The 20,793-nt window shown below is 39.5% G+C and overlaps 1 long non-coding RNA gene across 1 annotated transcript in view; it reads left to right on the top strand.

Annotated features, from left to right (window-relative positions):
• Positions 1 to 20,793, top strand: part of LOC131345605 (uncharacterized) — a 40,662-nt gene that overhangs the window by 15,992 nt on the left and 3,877 nt on the right. The gene's annotated exons all lie outside the window — the stretch shown is intronic.

Here is a 20,793-nt window from a genome sequence, read left to right as displayed (position 1 = left end):
TCTATCTATCTATCTATCTATCTATCTATCTATCTATCTATCTATCTATCTATCTATCTATCTATGTCCCTGACTGCCTGCATGCCTATCTATCTATCTATCTATCTATCTATCTATCTATCTATCTATCTATCTATCTATCTATCTATCTATCTATCTATCTATCTATCTATCTATCTATCTATCTATCTATGTCCCTGACTGCCTTCCTGCCTATCTGTCTATCTATCTATCTATCTATCTATCTATCTATCTATCTATCTATCTATCTATCTATCTATCTATCTATCTATCCCTGACTGCCTTCCTGCCTATCTATCTATCTATCTATCTATCTATCTATCTATCTATCTATCTATCTATCTATCTATCTATCTATCTATCTATCTATCTATCTATCTATCTATCTATCTATGTCCCTGACTGCCTGCATGCCTGCCTATCTATCTATCTATCTATCTATCTATCTATCTATCTATCTATCTATCTATCTATCTATCTATCTATCTATCTATCTATCTATCTATCCCTGACTGCCTTCCTGCCTATCTATCTATCTATCTATCTATCTATCTATCTATCTATCTATCTATCTATCTATCTATCTATCTATCTATCTATCTATCTATCTATCTATCCCTGACTGCCTTCCTGCCTATCTATCTATCTATCTATCTATCTATCTATCTATCTATCTATCTATCTATCTATCTATCTATCTATCTATCTATCTATCTATCTATCTATCTATGTCCCTGACTGCCTGCATGCCTATCTATCTATCTATCTATCTATCTATCTATCTATCTATCTATCTATCTATCTATCTATCTATCTATCTATCTATCTATCTATCTATCTATCTATCTATGTCCCTGCCTGCCGTCCTGCCTGCATGCCTATCTATCTATCTATCTATCTATCTATCTATCTATCTATCTATCTATCTATCTATCTATCTATCTATCTATCTATCTATCTATCTATCTATCTATGTCCCTGCCTGCTGTCCTGCCTGCATGCCTATCTATCTATCTATCTATCTATCTATCTATCTATCTATCTATCTATCTATCTATCTATCTATCTATCTATCTATCTATCTATCTATGTCCCTGCCTGCCGTCCTGCCTGCATGCCTGCCTGCCTATCTATCTATCTATCTATCTATCTATCTATCTATCTATCTATCTATCTATCTATCTATCTATCTATCTATCTATCTATCTATCTATCTATCTATGAAATATACGATTATTAGGCCATTCTTTAGACATATTTTACTATTTTTAAGCTTGTCTCATTCGATTAACTTCTTTCTAGAAATAAATGCTCAAAATATTATGAAAATATCAAGCTTAAAGTAGTAAAATATGCCTAGAAATCTCAAGTTTAACTATTATAATAACAGTAGACAGATTTAACTAGGCTCTTTACTAAGATCTTTTAACTTGCTACGGTAATTTTTTTTTTTCCTGTGTAAAATTCAAATCACAGGTTTATATTACTGTTATATTAATAATGTTTATTATTTCTGTAGTAAAAGATAAATCATGGGCTGGTATGATAGATGCTTCACATAATTTAAGAGGTATAATAAGCACCGTGTTATAGAACAAAGGAAGTTATCTGATGAATGTTCTGTAAGGAGATGCTTATGTTACATTTACGGAAGGAGTCTCCAGTCGTAACAGCTGGAGGTAAAACTGTAAATCTACGTTTTCTACAGTGTCTTCAGGACAGAGGTGTTTGTGTGTTCTGGTTCCTCGGTAACATGACAAGTTTCTCACTGAGCTTCCCTCATCTTTAATGACTTTCCTGTAACAGTACTCCGCATCCCGGGTTTATTCCTTACATAGGCTTTCTGTAGACACTGAAAATACAATATCAACTTTCATTTCCAAAAGTCGCTACGTGGTAGAGTGAGAGATTTTAGCATCACCTCTGTAAACACAATCATAATCAGGTTGGGAGCAGTCTATCATTTCTGATGTGTGTGTGTGTGTGTGTGGATATATTCCTCTGTTCTGCTTCTGTGAGTGTAGCGCAAAGATGTCTGATCATCATGGCCGAAGTAGAAAATGAAAAAAAACCCTGAAAAAATAAAAAAAAATAAAAAAAATCTCACTCAAGCCTGGTGTCCCGTAATGGAATCTGCATGGCGTGCATACATAAATCACAGGACGTTTTCATATGCATAATGTCTTCTCATCCTGTTTCTTTCCAGGAGATGAGAATCATTGAGGGGGAGGGATGGAGGCTGAGGTTGAGGGGTGGGGTGGGGGGGGTTTGATATGGAAAGGATTTTTCTTTTTTAACCCTCCTTCCTCCTCCTCCCCCCCCCATCCTACCATTCTTTCTTTTTCTTTAAGAAGAAACTGTCTTTAATGCTTCTAATCTATTGTGCTGACAGCGTAGCAGTGGTGAGATGTTGCGATGGGAGATCGCGAGGTGTTTGGCAGACAGCTGCTCTTACTGTATGTGTGTGTGTGTGTGTCTGTGCGAAAGAGAGAATTTGAGAGAAAGAGAGAACGAAAAAGGGAAGAGGGGAAAGAGAAAGAGAGAGAGAGAGAGAGAACGCCTCGTCTCGAGCATGTCCGTGGGACTTTTGGGAGATTTGAGAGAAGACAGGCTTTTTTCTCTCGCTTTCTCTCTCCTCGCGGGCTTTGTTATGTTAATGCGCCTGGATGTTGCAAATTCATAGTGATTTTTCATCTGGCGAGTGACGGGAGATAAAAGGGAAGTGACGAGGTGTCTTGATTGTCCTCAGTGTTGGGCTGTGACTGCTAACAAGGCTGCACATTGTACTGATGCCATTTTCAACCACCCCCCATTTGCATCTCCAAGCCTGCACTTTATCCTTAACCCCCGCCTAAAAGTTTATGCCCCCTCATTAGACGAAGCAGCGGTGTAAGATTAAAAATGTGGCAACGCTTTTATTTCCGAAAGGCCTCTCTCTTACACGAGCTGTAAAAGCAGATGTTACTGAGCATCTGATGCTATATTTATTCCTCTGCTCTGGCGGCGACGCCGGCTTTTTTTTTTTTTGAATATGAGCTGCTATATCAGCACAAGGTAACCGTCGCTTAATGACATTTGCATTTTTATCTTGAGAGATTCCTCAAACGTTTGCGTTATTGAGGATTTATGGCGACACTCTTCGCCCCACATTCCATCAACTTCAATCATAAAGGCGGCACTCCATAACTCAGCGCAAGATGAATCTGCTGGCCCCTGGAATAATTAAATAGTGGATTTTTTTTTTTGGATACGGATAAATCATTTTGTTTATGCACGCCTAGGCCTTGAACGCGGTGTCGTCTCCGGAATAGAAAGCTGAGGTGAAAGTTAAGTGCGGTTCATTATCAGGAGACGATTTTTTAATGTCTGTAAAACCAACAAAGTGAAGGTGACGGACTATCAGTGACATGGTTACAACTCAAAAATAATTTGTAACCATATGCTAACAGATGCTAATAGGATAACAAATTATGTGTAATTGTTCCTTAGACCAGGTGCGTCCATCATCATTGCTTTGGAATGAGGAGTTTAGCCCGGTGTCCCCTCTCTGGACTGAACACACAGTGAGCGAGAGTGCGGGTGTGAGTGTGGTGCGGTGAACACACAAGAGCTCTCACAAGCAGAATAATTACTACACCCCTGTGGGATTGTTTATGGATGTATAGGAAGATAATGCACCGATTAATAATACATGCGATTTAATTCCTGCCCCCACTGAAAGGCAGAAATAGCAATGGAGAAATAATTAAGAATCCATTACAGTAAAATGATACATCCTCCTTACCGTTGAGGACAAGCTGCAGTGCAATAAAGGGAAGACTAGCTGAAGCTGAAGGAGGATCTAATCGTGTTGTTGTGGAGAGTCAGGCGAAGAATTTTAGGAAGCCTAGATAAAGAGCTAAAATTGGTGCTAGGTACCAGAATATCTTCTGTGTGCAGTTAAGCTGAAACTCTGAGAGCATTTCGATGCACTCTTCTGGGCACTGATTGATTTTCATACATGTGCTGGCTCTTGTCAGCAACCCCACCACTTAACGAGCTTAATTGTTTTAGCCAAGGACCATTTGTTAATTTGCACGGCGGTTTGGACGATTGCCCCCGATGAACCACCCCACACCCACCACCCACCCAAAAAAATCTCCTAAATAAAGTGTGCGAGCGGCGGGCCGTCTATCTGATCTCGCTGGCATCCTTCATCTCTCTTCATCTCCATTCTTTAATGAGAAAAATCATAAAACTGTCCTTTGCATTTGAGAGGATGCCAGATATCGCCCTTGTGCTTAGCTGCTCGTCATCTGTTCTTTGTTGCAGTGCTGAAATGATTCGCATGAAATAACGCAGAGACGTTCGCGTGAGCCAGTGGATCTTCAATAAAATAAGCAAACACGCAAAAGGTTCATCGGCTGCCACCTTTGAGTACCCGAAATCCCTCTTCCAAATTCAAATGATGATGCCCTCTCAGAGTCTGAAAAAAAAAAGAAAAACACGGGATGTTTTTAACGATGGGAAAAAGATCAAGCTGGCTTTTTAATAGACAGGGATTTGAATATTCAAATGAACATTTGACTGATCTTTTGTTTGAGTCTCTTTCCGTCTCTGGTTATTAGACCGAGAGCCTGAAAACTTTCTGGTGTTTTTTTGGCGAATTATTCCACAATTGACTTTACACCATGGGGAACTTTAATCACGGTTTGTTTGCTTTCACTCATTTCCATTTAGTTCTCTCCAAGAAACTGTGAGTTGAGGTTTTGAGCAAACTTTGGAGTCTTACAGCTCCAAAAGGCTTTTTTTTCTGGAAATCGTGATTGTGTTTACAGAGATATAATTGGGGCAGCTCCTGTAAAATCTCAATACTACAATAAAACTTTTGTTTTCAGTGTTCTGTGGAAACGGTTACTTTTCTCACAAAACTTTCATGGTTTTAAACAAAGTTTCAGGGTTCTTCATCCGTTCAGCTTAAAGGATGTGTGTGTGAAAAAAACACCTCATCTATAGTAGTTTAATGTGGTTCCAGTGAGATCTGACTGCCCAGAGAGCTTCATGGATGTCCTTTAATAGTCCAGTCTGGTTCATAAAAGACATTATTAGTCTATATTTTGGTGATCTGCCTTGATTTGGCCCTAAACATGCATCTGTTTTTGGTCCATATAAGTTTTGTCTGTTTAGTTACAACAGTTGTAACACATTTTTGAAAACTTTCACTCAGGCAGAAATCTACGCCTTTTTCAACTAACAATGATGGTTTTTTATGTCTTTAAACTAACCAATTGGAATAAATCTGTTCATTTTTTGACATCTTGGTTTACATAGATATTTTAAGACAAACATTTGAGAAGACCGATGGTTAAAATTCTTAAAACACTGGAAAATAAGTATTGCAAACATAAGCTAGCTACTGTCTGAGGCTAAAGATTTAGTTAGCTTAAATATTGAAATATTGTCTGTTATTCTAGACATGGTAAAGGCAAAGTTACGATGATAAAAATGCTAAAAAAGTTAGCATTAACCGCTTACCGAACTGCTTCCTTTTTGATCATCAAAAAATCTGTCAAGACCTCTGAACTCTGAGCTATCAAATTTCCATTTTGATACAATTACTGAATATTCAACAGATAATCTGTTCATATAGAATATTTCCTTTTAAAAAGAGTAAACTAATTGTCCTTAAAACAATCGGCAGAATTCTCGCTGCAAACAACAAAAACTGAAACAAAAAAAAACAAACAAGAAAACAAAAACAAATGACATGTCAGTTTGGTCATATTTCCTAGCATTCACCATCTTATGAATATATTTATCTTGTGTCTCTGTAAAGCTGTAAAACCCCAACCTTCATTATTAGTAAGTGCATTTGCATGGCGATATGTCCAGACAGAAATAATGACATTGTCAGGCAGCACAAGGTTGATAATAAAAAAGACGGATCCTGCCGCCTCCCAGCCCCGCCGCTATGATGAGACCAAGTTCACTGATGTTGAACAAGTGAATTTTGTGCAGTGATTCAAATAAGGACATCTCGCCCTCAGTTCTGAGATGAGTTAAACAAACCAAGTAATAGAAGCAGGCTCTGTATTAATTATGCCTGAGAGCTCTGAGATTCTGTGGAGTCTTGTTGGATGTTGATGGGGGGAATTGCATACTTCACAGCCGCTGCCCTTCTGATGGTAGGTTTGGGGGCTAACAAATTGATTGATGGATCGCTATTTGCATGTAACTAAAAGTAAGAATTCCGGACGCATATGTAAAACTGGAACGGCAGACTCGTCACACGATGTGAAGAAAAAGCTGGCGGCATGTGAACCCAAACCCCATCAGGGTTGATCTTGAAAATTGGAAATGCAAACTTTTGCGGTCTTTTCATGCTTCTTTACGTGTTTCTGTCGCTGCCTATTGTGTGTTGTATGTATGGAACGATGTGCACTACCCTTGACACCCTTCGAATATGGCTTTAATATAAATATGGCCTTATGTTAAGCATAAAACAGCCTCCATTATGAGATGAATCCCATTTAGAATATTTGTGAATTTCTATGCACTGCAATGAAATAAGACTTGAAGTGATTTTTTTTTCTCTTTTGATGCAATAAGACCCGACCTTCCAGTGTGACAGAAGATAGAGTTGGCAATGAGTTGACAAAGATGCGTGCTGTCTGTGCAGTGTTGATCTATTGAGGCGGGGACTTTGTCCCTGGGCAATGCAATGAGCCGTATCTACATAAATGGTCTGGTCCGAGGGGCTACGCTGCTCAACACACACCCCATATAGGATATATGGATTTAAAGGACATGCCAGGCGGTCCTTCCCCACCTCCATCTCCACCTTCACCACTTCAACCCCAAATCCATTTGAATATGGAATGCTGATTTATGACGTTATTTGGTTTGTGTTCTGTATGCAAATCCTGGAGGCCTCATTGGGCGTACGCATAATGAGATTCTCAGGGTCGTCCCTCTCGAGTGTCACCGCCCCTTGGCCTGCTTTTCCTCCTCTTCCTCCACACGTCGACTGCTTAACAGTTCCCGCTCCGAGTGCACGGGCTTTATTACCATCATGCTAATTATGGATTTAGTCTGTGTGTGTGTTTAATAATTGCCTGCTCTCAGGGCATTCAATTGCCGGCCCGCGTGGGAATGAAATTGATTTTTAAGACATTAACCGATTGCTTTGAGTGCCCAGATCTGAAAGGATTTGAATAATTGGTGTGCGTGTTATCTTTATGAGGCGTTTGTAAGAGGGTATATTCGGAGGGCACTACTTAATGCAGTCAGGAGAAAAGGGAGAGAAGTTAGCTGTTTTTTTCCCTCTCAGGTTTTTTTTTTTCTATCAGAAAGGAAATCACAGTGTCTTGCTAAAAGAGCGTAACACTGTACAGTGATAAAGCGCATTTGTTTCTGGAGTCGCTTTGCACATGTTTGCTTCTTTGTGGGTTTTGTTGTTATTGTTGTTATTGTGATGTCGTCTGGTTTTTGGTCATTGGTGGTTTGTTTGCAGGTTGATGACTGTGTTTTCGTTATTTGTTCCATTTTGGTTCACACTGCTTGGTCCTTCAAGCTTCTTCCTGTTTTTCTTCTTCTTCTTCTTCTTTCTTTTTCTCCTTCTTCCAAATATCACTACTAATACTACAAACACATTCATTTTAACATTTCCCAATGAAAAGAAATGCAGATTGGACTAATTATTTTTTTCCTCCATGATCGTTCATGATGTTTCTTTTTTATCACAAATATTTATCACAAATAGTTCTTACACTTTTTGAACTCGATAACGCAAAACCTAACTGAGGGCCACTGTCATAACCTAGCATCAGGTTATAGACATTAAAAGATGATAATATTTAACACAAGTTCCCATTTAATGAAATACCTGGCTTTTTTAAAAAAACAAAAAACATTTTATACAAACGAAAGCGAACCGCATATTTCTGAATTTCTTGAAGAATTTCTTTGAATTTCTTCAAGAGCTATGAACATATTTGAGCTCAGCTTTAAGTAACACATTATTGCCTAATAAACTTCAGGGGAACGTGTTACATAAGGAATAAGAACCATATCCGATTCATTAGATCTCTTTTAATCAGGTATTAATCTGCTTATACATACTTGCAGTTTCAAATATCTCTAAATCCAGACAAGAACCTCACATCTTCATGCCATACATGATTTTACAGTAAAATATTTAGCAAATTTGTAATATTTTCAAAAGGCCTAATGCCTATTATCCAGTAGCTACACTGCAAACAATGTGAAATGATTAGTGTTAATATCACGTTATAAGAGTGAGGAGAGGAAGTGTGTAATCATCTCCGTTTCCCTGGAGTTAAAGAGGTTAAACACTGCTAGAGGACGCGATGGAGAACATTCCTCTTTACAGCATTAATATCTGAGATGACGACTACAGCTAGTGTATCCTGAATGCTGGAACTGATGGATGGTTTTTGCTCTTCTAGGAGAATACGCTTGAGGAAACTAATAAACCTCCTTTGATACTCTTGTACAAGTTAAAACCCATCGCCTTTATTTAATTCCACATGCCTAGCAGTAAGATTTAATAATGAATCAACGGAACAGAAAGCCTATTGTGGGATGCAGTGAGGAATTCATTTTTTTTTTTTGTTGCGTGGAGGAGAACGCGGCTTCGTTGCGGATCAAAGTGTTTCTATGCGGCCGTCGTCCACTAACTGCCATGTTCACGACAAAACTAACGCGGGACAATTTTCGCCGCCTACATTTATCAGCCGTAGTGTGTCAGGTACTTAAAATATTAAACGTCTGAATAGCCAGCACCAGGGTAATCTACCGCATCAATATTTAACATTCCTTTATGCATGTATGCTGAATTGTCCAATTTCATTAAGGTCATTTGTCAGGCCTCAGGCTGCGCTGAGCGCCGGAGATTAGCAGGCCGGAGGTGTCCACTCGCTCACCCGGGCGCTTACACCTCCTCTCTCGCTCATTCACTCACTCACTAACTCACTCAAACCTCTGCTCTTGTTTACACTGGCTCACTCAGTTGCTCGTACCTATATGGCTCACTCTCTCACTTGCTCAATCACTCACTCACTCACTCACACACTCACTCACACACGCTTACCCACTCACTCTTATTCGGTCACTCTCTAACACCTCATTACTCTCTCCTCGGTCACTCACTCTCTCACTCACTCACCCTCACACACTCATTCATTCTTACTTGTTTCTGCAGTCACATATTATTTTGCTCTCTCACTCATTCACTCACTTAGTTACTGCCATTTTCACTTCCTCACCCATTGCTACCTCACTCACTCACACAGACACTGTTACTGTTAATCCCTCACACCTCCTCTATCTCAGTGCATTAATTTCTTGGTTTCTCACTTATTACCTCACTTACATGCTCGCTCACTCACTCACTCACTATCACTCGCTCACTCACATTCATTCACTCTTGCTCACCTCTTTACTTTTCTCTCTCTCTCTCTCTCTCTCTCTCTCTTTCTCTCTCTCTCTCTCTCTCTCACACACACACACACTCACTTATTTACTTCCTCTCATCCATCCTCAGTTGCTCACCCACTTATTTGCTCAACCACCTATTCTCACTTTCTCCCACATACTCACTGTTTCCCTTTGCTCTCTTACGTATTTAACTTAATTACTTACACACTGACTCATTTGCATGGTTACTTAATGACTTGCATTCTCACTTCCTCCCTTCATCACACGCTCACTCACTCACTCACCTGTACACTGTCCTACTTCACATGCGTGTCACACGTGTATCCTCTTACTCCTTTACTGCCTCCCTCCCTCATTCCCCCATTCCCTGAAACCCTCCCTCCCTCCCTCACTCACTCATTGACTCCCACCCTCCCTCCCTCCCTCAGTCACTCCATCCATCAGTCAGTCAGTCACTCACTCACTCACTCACTCAATTACTCCCTCATTCCCTCCCTCCCTCCCTTCCTCATTCCCTCCCTCCATTCCTCATTCACTCACTCACTCACTCACTCACTCACTCATTCTCTAGTTCTATCACTCTGCCTCAGTTACTCACACATCTATTACTTATTTGCTCAATGCTGCTCAATCAGTCACCCAATTACTAATTTGATCACCTACTCTCTCCCTCATTCAGTTCCTGCCATAATACGGCCACTTCTTCCCCCGAAAACTGCATAAATGTCATTGTAGATTAGTCATATTTATGCAATATACATAATTGCATGTTGAAGAGACAACTAGCATCACACATTGATTTCTTTCACTGAAGCAGACGTCCGCTGCTACCCTTTGTCTGTACACACTGTAGCTTATATCAAAATACTTTACATTCATTCAATTGGCACTTAACAAGTGACGCAGGTTCAATCCAAGGATACAGCTATGACTGGAGGTATCTTCGAAGTTGTAAGTGCTATACAACCGTGTATATATAATTCAATGCAGTGAGCTACGAGGTAATAAACAGTACGTGAGACGCAGGCCAACTTTGATTAAATCTGTTCAGAAGTCATTTATTCCATGATCGTCAACTTAATATTGGAATTTGTGATTTCTTTTTACATTCCATTCATTGCATTCTTTCACTCCCTCACACTTTCTTACTTATTCGTCTCACTCGTTCTCTCTCATTGTTCAGTCCCTTTCCCACTTGCTCCCTGATAGATAGATAGATAGATAGATAGATAGATAGATAGATAGATAGATAGATAGATAGATAGATAGATAGATAGATAGATAGAACTTAATTGTCACTTCATAGTACAGGTACTTGCACTGATCAGGGATAACAATATGAGCAGTGACAGGTGAAGTCAAAGTTGATGTGTTAGAAGCAGGAAAAATGGGCAAGCGTAAGGATTTGAAAAATCGTTCCTCACACAAAATAGATATAAACAAAGGATAGCGTTAACGTTTCTGGCAAGAAAAAGGTTGCAGCAACGTCGTAGGAGGGTTAAATAAATGCTAGGTGAAAATGTTCTCAGAACATAACAAATGAAACATTCTTGAAATGATAATTTCTAGCATCTGGCAAACACCCTTATACACTGCGACTTACATTTATCTCATTTTATACAACTGAGTAACTCAAGGTTAAATGCCTTGCTCAAGGGCCCAGCAGTGGTAGCTTGGTGGACCTGGGATTTGAACTCACAACCTTCTTAAACATTAAGCTCATGAAATGTTCCTAAAGACAGTTATTGGGGGAAATCAGAAGTGAATGGACTTTAGGTCTGAAGTCTATTCACCTCTGATTTCTCTCATAAACAAGGCATTTCCACTCACAGTACTGCTACTCACTAGATGTTTTTTGTTTTCGCACCATTCTGTGTAAACTCTATGTGTTGTGTCCCAGGACAGGACTGCTTAATGCCATGCTCAGAGTCGCTGATGTATGAAACTTGTGAAGCTTTTGAATTGTGTCTGTTTGCTGACTTGCAAATGTTTTGTGTCTGTAGATGACCTGCATGTCTGCATGGATATACAGATGTATAGGTGTTCCTAATATAGTGGATGATGAGGTTATATAATAAAACACCCAGGGACAAAGACGACCCAACAGCTACAGCTATAATAAGGGCAGACGATTTAAATGAAAGAAACTAAGAAAACAAGTAACAATAGGATTGATTCATTTTAATATCAGAAATTAATTGCCATTGATGTAAGTGATGATCGTTTAAAACATATGCAACTGAGCTTTCATCATACAAACCTCATTGACTCTTCAGCCCCTTTCGATGCCTCCTGTATCTGTTTACCCATTAAATATCACTCAGAGACATTTTTGAAAGGCTGACGACTCTGTCCGGAATAGTTTCTCTACAAATATTCCAAACAACGTTTTCAAAATACAGGATATTTGTCTGCGACGCTTTCTTCTGAAATATGTCTCTTTCATCGAGCACTTTATTTCAGGCCGAGCACCTTCGAGGCGTGACATTTTAACGGCCCTAATTCTCACGACACACATCTCCATGTTCTCTTTACGCCAAGGTGTCATTTTCATTTCAAACCTGATTTACCAATTTGTCTCTGTAACACATACCCATTTGCATGAGCGCCATTTCTCTATATGCAAAAACGCAATGCAGAAAGGGACCGGCGTTGCAGGGCTATTTTCTTGAATCTAATTTGACGCTTTTGAGAGGAAAAGGGCCTCAGAGGAACATCTGTACCGCTTGTCCTCGCCGTACCTTGGTGACGTCCTGATGACAAGTGTTTTTAATATGCATGGTGCAATTTCGCTATTTCGTCCACTGACGTGAGGGAAGTCGGTAATATTAAAACACCCCTTCTTTATGATCATTGCTCTACAGAGGAGAATGGGCCTCTATATAGCAGCTAGAATGCACATTCTTTTGTACAATTTGACAAACATTGAAAATGGAGGTTGATGGTTGTCTAAGAATGGCCAAGAGAGAGAGACAGAGAGAGACAGAGAGAGAGAGAGAGCGAGCGACAGAGCAAAGGAAAAAGAGAGTGATCAATGTACCAGTTGTCAGCAGTGAGGTTGGGTGAGGCTCAGGGAGTTGGCATGTCTGCATGATTTGGGTGTTTGTGCGCCAGATTTTTCACTCCACTGGTCCTGTCACAGCAGCGCGTCGCCCCACGCCTCCTCGGCCTCGTCCTCATCCCAACACAGCCCGCTGCCACTCAGCATGAGGAGAAGGGCCTTCCATATTTCCCAAACCTGCTGCTGTGTGGAAAGAGGCTGACATCCAGAGGGCACTGCCTCCTCCCCCCCTTCTCGCTTCATCTTTCCTTCCCTCAGGTCTCAGCAACGCTCTGAACATCTCCTTCCACACCCCTTCCCACCTCTGCGACTCCTTCACTTTGTTTACAGCTAATCAATCTCGTGACGCCTTTTAATCATACGCACAGCACTAGCTGCCGCCGTAGAGAAGGTGAATCATCGTTGGATCATTTTACTATACAAAGAAAGAGAGAGAGGCTGAAAGAGAGAGCCTTACTTCACTCTATAGACAATATAAACAGCGCTCCAAGTCAAATTATGTAATGCAATTCGAAGTGTTCAAGTAGCGTTTGACTGTAACGTTCAGATTCAATCATAATACCCATAGTGCATGTATATTTACATTTACATCACCTGCCGTGTGCAGAAATTTATGACCTCTTTAACAAAGCGGTCGGGATAAAAGGAAGTAGATGATAAGCAAGCTACAGACATTTTTGTAAGGAGAGCCACCTATTTCTGCCTATTTCTATAAGCATTAGCTTATGATTGAATCTCGTTCCTTCCAATATGTCAGATGAACTGATGCAACACAGTAGATAGAAACAACAGCTAATGCAGTCACTGCGATGTTTTCTTATATTTATTCCTGCATTTACTTCAACTTAGAATACAGTAACTCGTCCTAGAAAAAGTGGATGTCACTCAAATTCCCAGATAACAGAAAATGTTAGTCAAACATTCAAGCAATTACACTTATACTGCCAAAAGTTTTGGGACACCCCTCCAAATCATTGAATTCAGGTACTTCACAGAGTCCTGACCTCAACCCGATAGAACACCTTTGGGATGAATTAGAGAGGAGACTGTGAGCCAGACCTCTTCGTCCAGCATCAGTGCCTGACCTCACAATGGCGCTTCTAGTGGAATGGTCAAAAATTCACATAAACATACTCCTAAACCTTGTGGAAAGCCTTCTCAGAGGAGTTGAAGCTGTTATAGCTGCAAAGGGCAGGCCAACTCCATATTACATTCATGTGCATGTAAAGGCTGACATCCCAGTTTTGGAATGGCTCACAGTCTCCTCTCTAATTCATCCCAAAGGTGTTCTATCAGGTTGTACAGGCCAGTCAAGTTCCTCCACACCAAACTCACTCATCCATGTCTTTATGGACCTTGCTTTGTGCACTGGTGTGCAGTCATGTTGGAACAGGAAGGGGTCATCCCCAAACTGTTCCCACAAAGTTGGGAGCATGAAATTGTCCAAAATGTCTTGGTATGAAGCTGAAGCATTAAGAGTTCCTTTCGCTGGAACTAAGGGGCTGAGTCCAACCCCTGAATTCAATGATTTGGAGGGGTGTCCCAAAACTTTTGGTAATATAGTTTATTTGAAAGTAAAGAATGTTCTAAAAAATCTTTTAAAGAATAATGGTTTGTTTCACAACGTCATTAGAACATTGCTCAGACAATATAGTCAGCTAGATACACAATAATGTTATGGAAAACTTTAGTGTTAACGTTTCCGGCAAGAAAAATGTTTTAGCAACGTTCTAGGAAGGTTAAATAAACCTTAGGTGAAAAAGTCCTCAAAACTTGACAAATGAAACTTTCTAGAAATGTTTCTAAAGATGCAACATTAAAAAAGGTTCTGCTTTTTTTCATAAATTATTAGTTAAGTTAATCTTTGTAGAAATTTCTACACCTCCAACACCAAAAGCAGATGGTGACGTCATTTAACATCACGCTGGAACCCTGAATTAGACAACTCTTCTTAACCCAAAGTTAAAGGTAATAAGACAAAACCTACAGATACATTAATTAATCATTAATTCTCTTAGTTAGCAAATAGAACAATATGTGTTTGAGATTCTGTAATAAGTGATAGACTTTTCAGCTGCAGATATCACAACTGAGTGGTGGGATTGTTATTCACTCCAATTTGCAGTCTATGCAGATGGGGAGATGAATCTATTTTCAGATGAGGCAAGCTCAGCCATTTTCTTTGTTTATACATCATTTTTTAAAGCTCCGAGCACAGGAATGCTTTGTGCTTGGAAGCGAGAAATGTCAAGTAACAACTTTCCACAGAATGCTGCTGCATATGCTCCAAAAGACTTATGGGGGAAACCTTTCAGGGCCAGGAGCATCTTGGTCATGCTCACTAAAACCAGGGCAATAAAATACATCTACAGACTGACCACAGACGACATGCCATCTTAGACATCTTTATATGTAGAAACCAGTGCATCATTAAACCATTAATGTTGTTAATATATAGAAGTGAGATTACACTCACTGAGTGTTTCCCATAGACGGGGAACAGGATGTGTCTTTGAGTCGGAATACTGAAGTCAGTATCATTTAAACACATCAGTTTTACAGATTTTATTAGGCAGCTAGCTGAAACTTGCTAACCTTACAGACTTTCTGAGGTATTCATTCATATTCACTAATGCAAATATAAGCTAATATAGCTTCTGAGAGAATTTCTAGTCATATTTAAAGACATTCATAATCTTCACTGCTAACACTAGCCAGCTAGCTAACATGCACTAATTTGACAGAGGGATTTTAGTTGTAATTCTCAATATCTTCACTGCTAATGCTAGCCAGTTGGCTAATATGTGCTAACCTCAGAGGGTTTCTGAAGATCATATTTATAAACAAGTTGGGTAATATAAACTATCCTGACAGGATGTCTTTTTGTGAAGAAATCTTGTAATAGAAACCACACAAAAAATACTACAAAAAGTGGAACACTTTGGTCCAAATTGGTCCAAGTTTTCATGTCTTATGTTTAATTTGCCCTTTGCTAGCAGCCCTGGTAAACAAGCTAACCACAATCCTACATTATATGAACTTGTTTCTAGTGCTAACAATCTGTCAGGCTGTTGTTTTTAAGAGTAAGCCCAAAAGCTAGCATGTTGATTATCTTTTTAGCTTGCTGTTTGGTAGTTAGAACAAAATACTGCCATCTTTTTATGCTGTCTTTTAAATTGGTCATGGTGCAGAGAAAAATGATTCTTTAAAATAATAAAAAAAACGGAAAGGGAGGGTGTCTGGGGCCTCAGGGGATTTCTGAGGCAGAAATGAAAGCACTGGTTGTAGACTACAGCCCACCTAAAAATGATTAGAAAATGATTTTCTACCAGTTTAAGATAAGTTGATTAGTCTGATTGTTTTTTCGTTTAACCAGCTCATACTAGCAATGATGATAAAAATACACCAGAAATTAAAATAATAGCCATCAAAATATGAGTAAATGAAGCTACCATAAATTGGGTAACCCACATAAGCTGAAAAGCATATTGAACAAAAAGAAATTTCCACCAAAGCATCTTGAAATGTTATTCATTCTGCCTCTCGGGAGAAACCCTTCAAACTTTGATGTAGAACCTTACAACAGAAAGCGATTCAATTAGAAGTGTTTTAGGAACCAGTTACTCTCCAAAGCACACTTGAGGAACCCTTTTTTCCTAAGAGTGTATACCTGGAACGTTTGATCTGGGCGTGTAGCCCAGTAACAGTAAAGCACAGCTCCAGTTTTTGGTGCCAAAAATTCCAAACTTGTGCACTGAATAAAGGCCCAAACATCCATGCAGAGCTGAACACCCATGGTGCAGATCGAATGTGAGATGTGCCACGTACCACCCACAGTTGGGAAACCCCAGGGAATACAGTTAACCACATCCCTTGGACAGGAACACACAGTTGCATAGTTTGTGAATTAGTGCTCAGTGTCTTTCAAATATAACAATGCTGTGTATCCTGAAGCAACTCAGGCCCATCATACACACCTGTAAAGCTTCTTCTCCTTCTGAAAAGAACCTGACTGATATATTGTTCAACAGCATTTCACTTTATGACAGTAATATCCATCCAACCTTCCTTGAAGTAAGGTGTGTAATTTTCTCTCTTATCAGCCTGCTTTTTAAATACGTTCATAATGGACTCTGGTCTTCTTCTTCGTCTTTGTCGTCCTCAGTATTCACCCTCAGGCTTTTGTCTCTGATCATCACATCATCGCTTTATTCTGAGGCCACGTCTCCAGCCAATTTGCATAGCCTCAGAACAAAGCGTGAACGAGGATATGAGGACCCTTCTGAATCCCATTTCAGTGCATCAAAAATCAGGGGGGAGGTGGCGCTGGTCACAGTCGCCCAGAGGTCTACTGCAAAGATCTTTATTCAGATTGGAGTTGGAATTGTTTATCACAGTGACAGAAGCATGCCATGGCTGAGATAAAGGCGACGCTCCATCACGAGTCGCCTGACAGCACGAGGACATGCGCCCGCGCACCAAATATTATTAATAGATGCTGACTTGATTTGCTACGATTGCTGCGTCGTGGTATGGCTTGATTGCGGCCTATGAAGTCCTGTCCAAAGGGTAAGCGATTTTTCACAGGCTGACAGAAGTCTGGAGACGGCTTTTCTTTCCGTTTCAGTGGTGCTTCTTTACTGCAGGAGCCGCTGTATTCGGTGTATGTGTGTGTTTTGAGTCGTGTCAGACACCAAACGATGAGGATATGTTTGGACAAGCGTGCACTGCTTTTGTCAAGTCTGCATTGTGTCCTAGGAGCCATTTGGATGCATTGTGTACTCTAAGCTATGACTAAGGATCATACTTTGAGGTATTAAGTGCACAAAATGAGTTCTAATTGACTATCAGTGGAGCTACAATACTCTACAAAAACACTGAATTTAATAGTTGTTTATTCTGCCAACACTCTTTTATCTGTTAATCTGTACAGAGAAATAAAAAATACTCAAATAAAGAGCACTTCTGGCCATGTACAACTCAAACAAAATCCTAAAAGTACAATGACAAGAGGTAAAGTACTAAACATATAGTATATCATTTCCCCAAATGCATATCATATAATATATTTATCCACGAAAAAGCATGAAAATTTGTTCTAAACACTGTACATAGTAGTTACTCTCAGCCTCATATGTGAGTCGCCCACAGGGTACAAAGCATTTGATATATTTTATACACTTTTCTGGCCCCAAGCTTCAGAATCATAACCCTGATTGGCTCTCAACACTTCTGTTCTCCAGTTTCAGAAGGAAAGAGAACCGTGACTAAAGGATTCTATGGACTAAGATATAGCCACTGGATTTGAAAAAGTCTAGTCTTAAAAACAACAACGAGATAATCCCTCTGTCATGACATAGAGGGCTGAGAGAGATGTAATTGCAGCAAGGAGTCATTTTAGGCAAACAATCTTAAATCACGTAAGATCACGGTCAGTAACAGGGTTAGATCAGGAGATCTATAAACTGGATTCAATGGATGAAGACAACACAAAACCAGGAAGCTAGGTGACCAGGATAACAGAACACACTTGGTGTTTACTTTGCAGAGTCTGTGAGTAGGAGAGCCTCCTTTAAGCTGTGTGTGTGTGGGTGTGTGTGTGAGAGAGAGAGAGAGAGAGAGAGAGAGAGAGAGCATGTGATGTGGACATAGTGGACATGACACTTATGCGTTTAACAGCAGGATGAAAAGAAAAGAAGTTTAATTACTTTTTTCCGTAATTAAGACGTTCTTGGCTATTTCTTCTGTCACGACACTGGAGGTCTGGCTTACAAGACAAGATATTACCGCTCCTTCAACCTTATGTGAATAATGCAAACAATTAAAAAGAGAATAAATGTTGTTAAATGTTTTATGTGGCATTGCTTCCTATCAATATAAACACCAAATTCTCTCATAGATCATAAACTAAGAAAGGTTTCCTCACCTGCTGCATTCATTTCCTGCTGGTTTGTTCTGTTGGTTTGTATAAACAGAGGCGTGATGAACACCTATAGATTTTTGGGATCGGCATTTCTTTAGTGAAATGAAATGAAATATTACAGATAATTCAGCACACATTCTCAAGAACTGAGATATAACAGGATACTGATAGTAATACTATAGTCATATATACCAACCTCTTTGCTGAAGGTTGAAATTCAGATAAAAAAAAAGATTTTTTTTTCCACAAGCAATTTTAATTACATGTAAATACATTAAACAAATGTATTCTCTCGCTGTTTTTATTACAGCAGTACTGTTTTGCATGTGCTAGACCTTCATGTAAACACTTTTGTAAATTAGGCCCTGAAAACATCACATCAAAGCAACAAGTAATTAACGCTTCATCTGAGTAACAAATCTTCCCAGCATTTTACCACCAACTACATAAATCATCTGTGCAACTGTTCAGCCTTGTGTGTGTGTGTGTGTGTGTAGGTCACTATAACATGACATACAGGTGTTTCTCGCTCTCGTCTGAGGAGCTTCACGACTTCTCCTGAAAGTTAGGGTTGAATTCTCTGCTGGTTTATGGTACAGTTAAATCCCCAAGCGTAATGAATTGCTAAAGAAATTACGTGTCGTAATTATAGTTGAAGTCTAATAAGCTGAAGTCAAGTCATCTAAGGTCCAATTCATGCCACTCCATCACTGTAGTTTACATAAGAGTTCATTTTAGTCGGTCTTATCCCTGTATAATTATTTGTTGAATTATTAATTCTATTGTACAGCACTTTGGCAGCTCTTGTGGTGTTAAAAATGTGCTTTCTGAACAAAGTTGACTTGACGTGACCTTAGTGTTTGTTCCTACAGTAACATGAAGGAAAGAATGACATGGGGGCATGGTGGATTAGAGGTGGTTGGGGATTTGATTTCTTACCTTCTGGGCTTTTCTCCTTAGTCCAAAGTCATGTGTTGGTGGCTGATTGACATGTCTAACTGGTCTGTAGTGCGTGTGAAGGAGTGTGTGCGTGATTATGCCCTGTGATGCCCTTCCATGGTGTCCACTGCCTTGTGCCCAGTGTCCTCTGTGACAGACTACAGGCTTCCTGCCACCCTGTCTAGGATATGAGGTACTGAACACGGATGTATGTATGGAGAAAGAATAACATAAAATTTTGTATTTATTTAAATTTAGAAAAAATGTTCACTAAGCAAGTTAGTTCCTGCTATTACTTACAGGTTATACCTGTAACTACACCAATCAGGCATAACATTATGACCACCTGCCTAATATTGTGTTGGTCCCCCTTTTGCTGCCAAAACAGCCCTGACCCATTGAGGTATGGACTCCACTAGATCCCTGAAGCTGTGCTGTGGTGTCTGGCACCAAGATGTTAGCAGCAGATCCTCCATGGGCCCCACTGCCAACATACAAGACTTAAAGTATTCTTAAAGGACTTTTAGAGCTGCAGTTTTGGAGATGCTCTGATCCAGTGGTCTAGCCATCACAATTTGTTCCTTGTCAAACTCTCAAATCCTTACGCTTGCCCATTTTTCCTGCTTCTAACTTTTAACTTTGTGGACAAAATGTTCACTTGCTGTGTAATATATCCCACCTACTAACAGGTGCCATGATGAGTGGTGTCCAGTTGCAGGACATTTTTCTCTCTGATTTTTATGAAAAAACAACAAAACACAAAGCTCTCTGTCCTGAAAAATGTCTTTCGGTGAAAATAGGAAAAACTTTACCTCAGACTTATCCAAACACTCCTTCCAGGATTCCAGGACATCTCCAAACAGGGAATTTTACTGAAAACAGAGCTCCAGCACCTTCACTTTTTACTACTTGATATACAAGTCGTAGACAGCTACACGATGGTTACACAAACAACCCTGAACATAATGTTTTATGATCATGTTCTTCTCTGTTTTTTACAGATTCATGATTATTCAGAGTCATTTGCCCAAGTACATACTTAAATCCTTTCTGTATTTTCATAACTTTCTACATAAATCACATAACAGTAGATTAAATATTAAGTCGAGTAAATTAATATAAAAGGTGTTTTTTCTGCTCTAACATTATCCAAAGTCATTTGAAAGCATTCCATCACATGACAGCCTAACTTGTTAGACCATTTGGGATACTCAGATGAAATTGTTGTTAATGAGCTTGCTAGCTAAATCAAGATATCTTCATAAAAATTTCATGTTATAACTAATTCTATTTGGCTAACTAGCTTTTTTGCTGTTGTCAGCTAGCCAGCCAGCTCCTGTTATAATGTACAATCTAAACCGAATCAAGTTTTCAAATAAATAGAATGAAAAAATAAGGATAGCAGAACGGA

The sequence above is a fragment of the Hemibagrus wyckioides genome, linkage group LG25 (assembly GCF_019097595.1).
Source record: "Hemibagrus wyckioides isolate EC202008001 linkage group LG25, SWU_Hwy_1.0, whole genome shotgun sequence".
NCBI classification, from domain to species: Eukaryota; Metazoa; Chordata; class Actinopteri; order Siluriformes; family Bagridae; genus Hemibagrus; species Hemibagrus wyckioides.
Note: the sequence above shows the minus strand (reverse complement) of the source record. Positions and strands in the feature narration are given on the sequence as shown.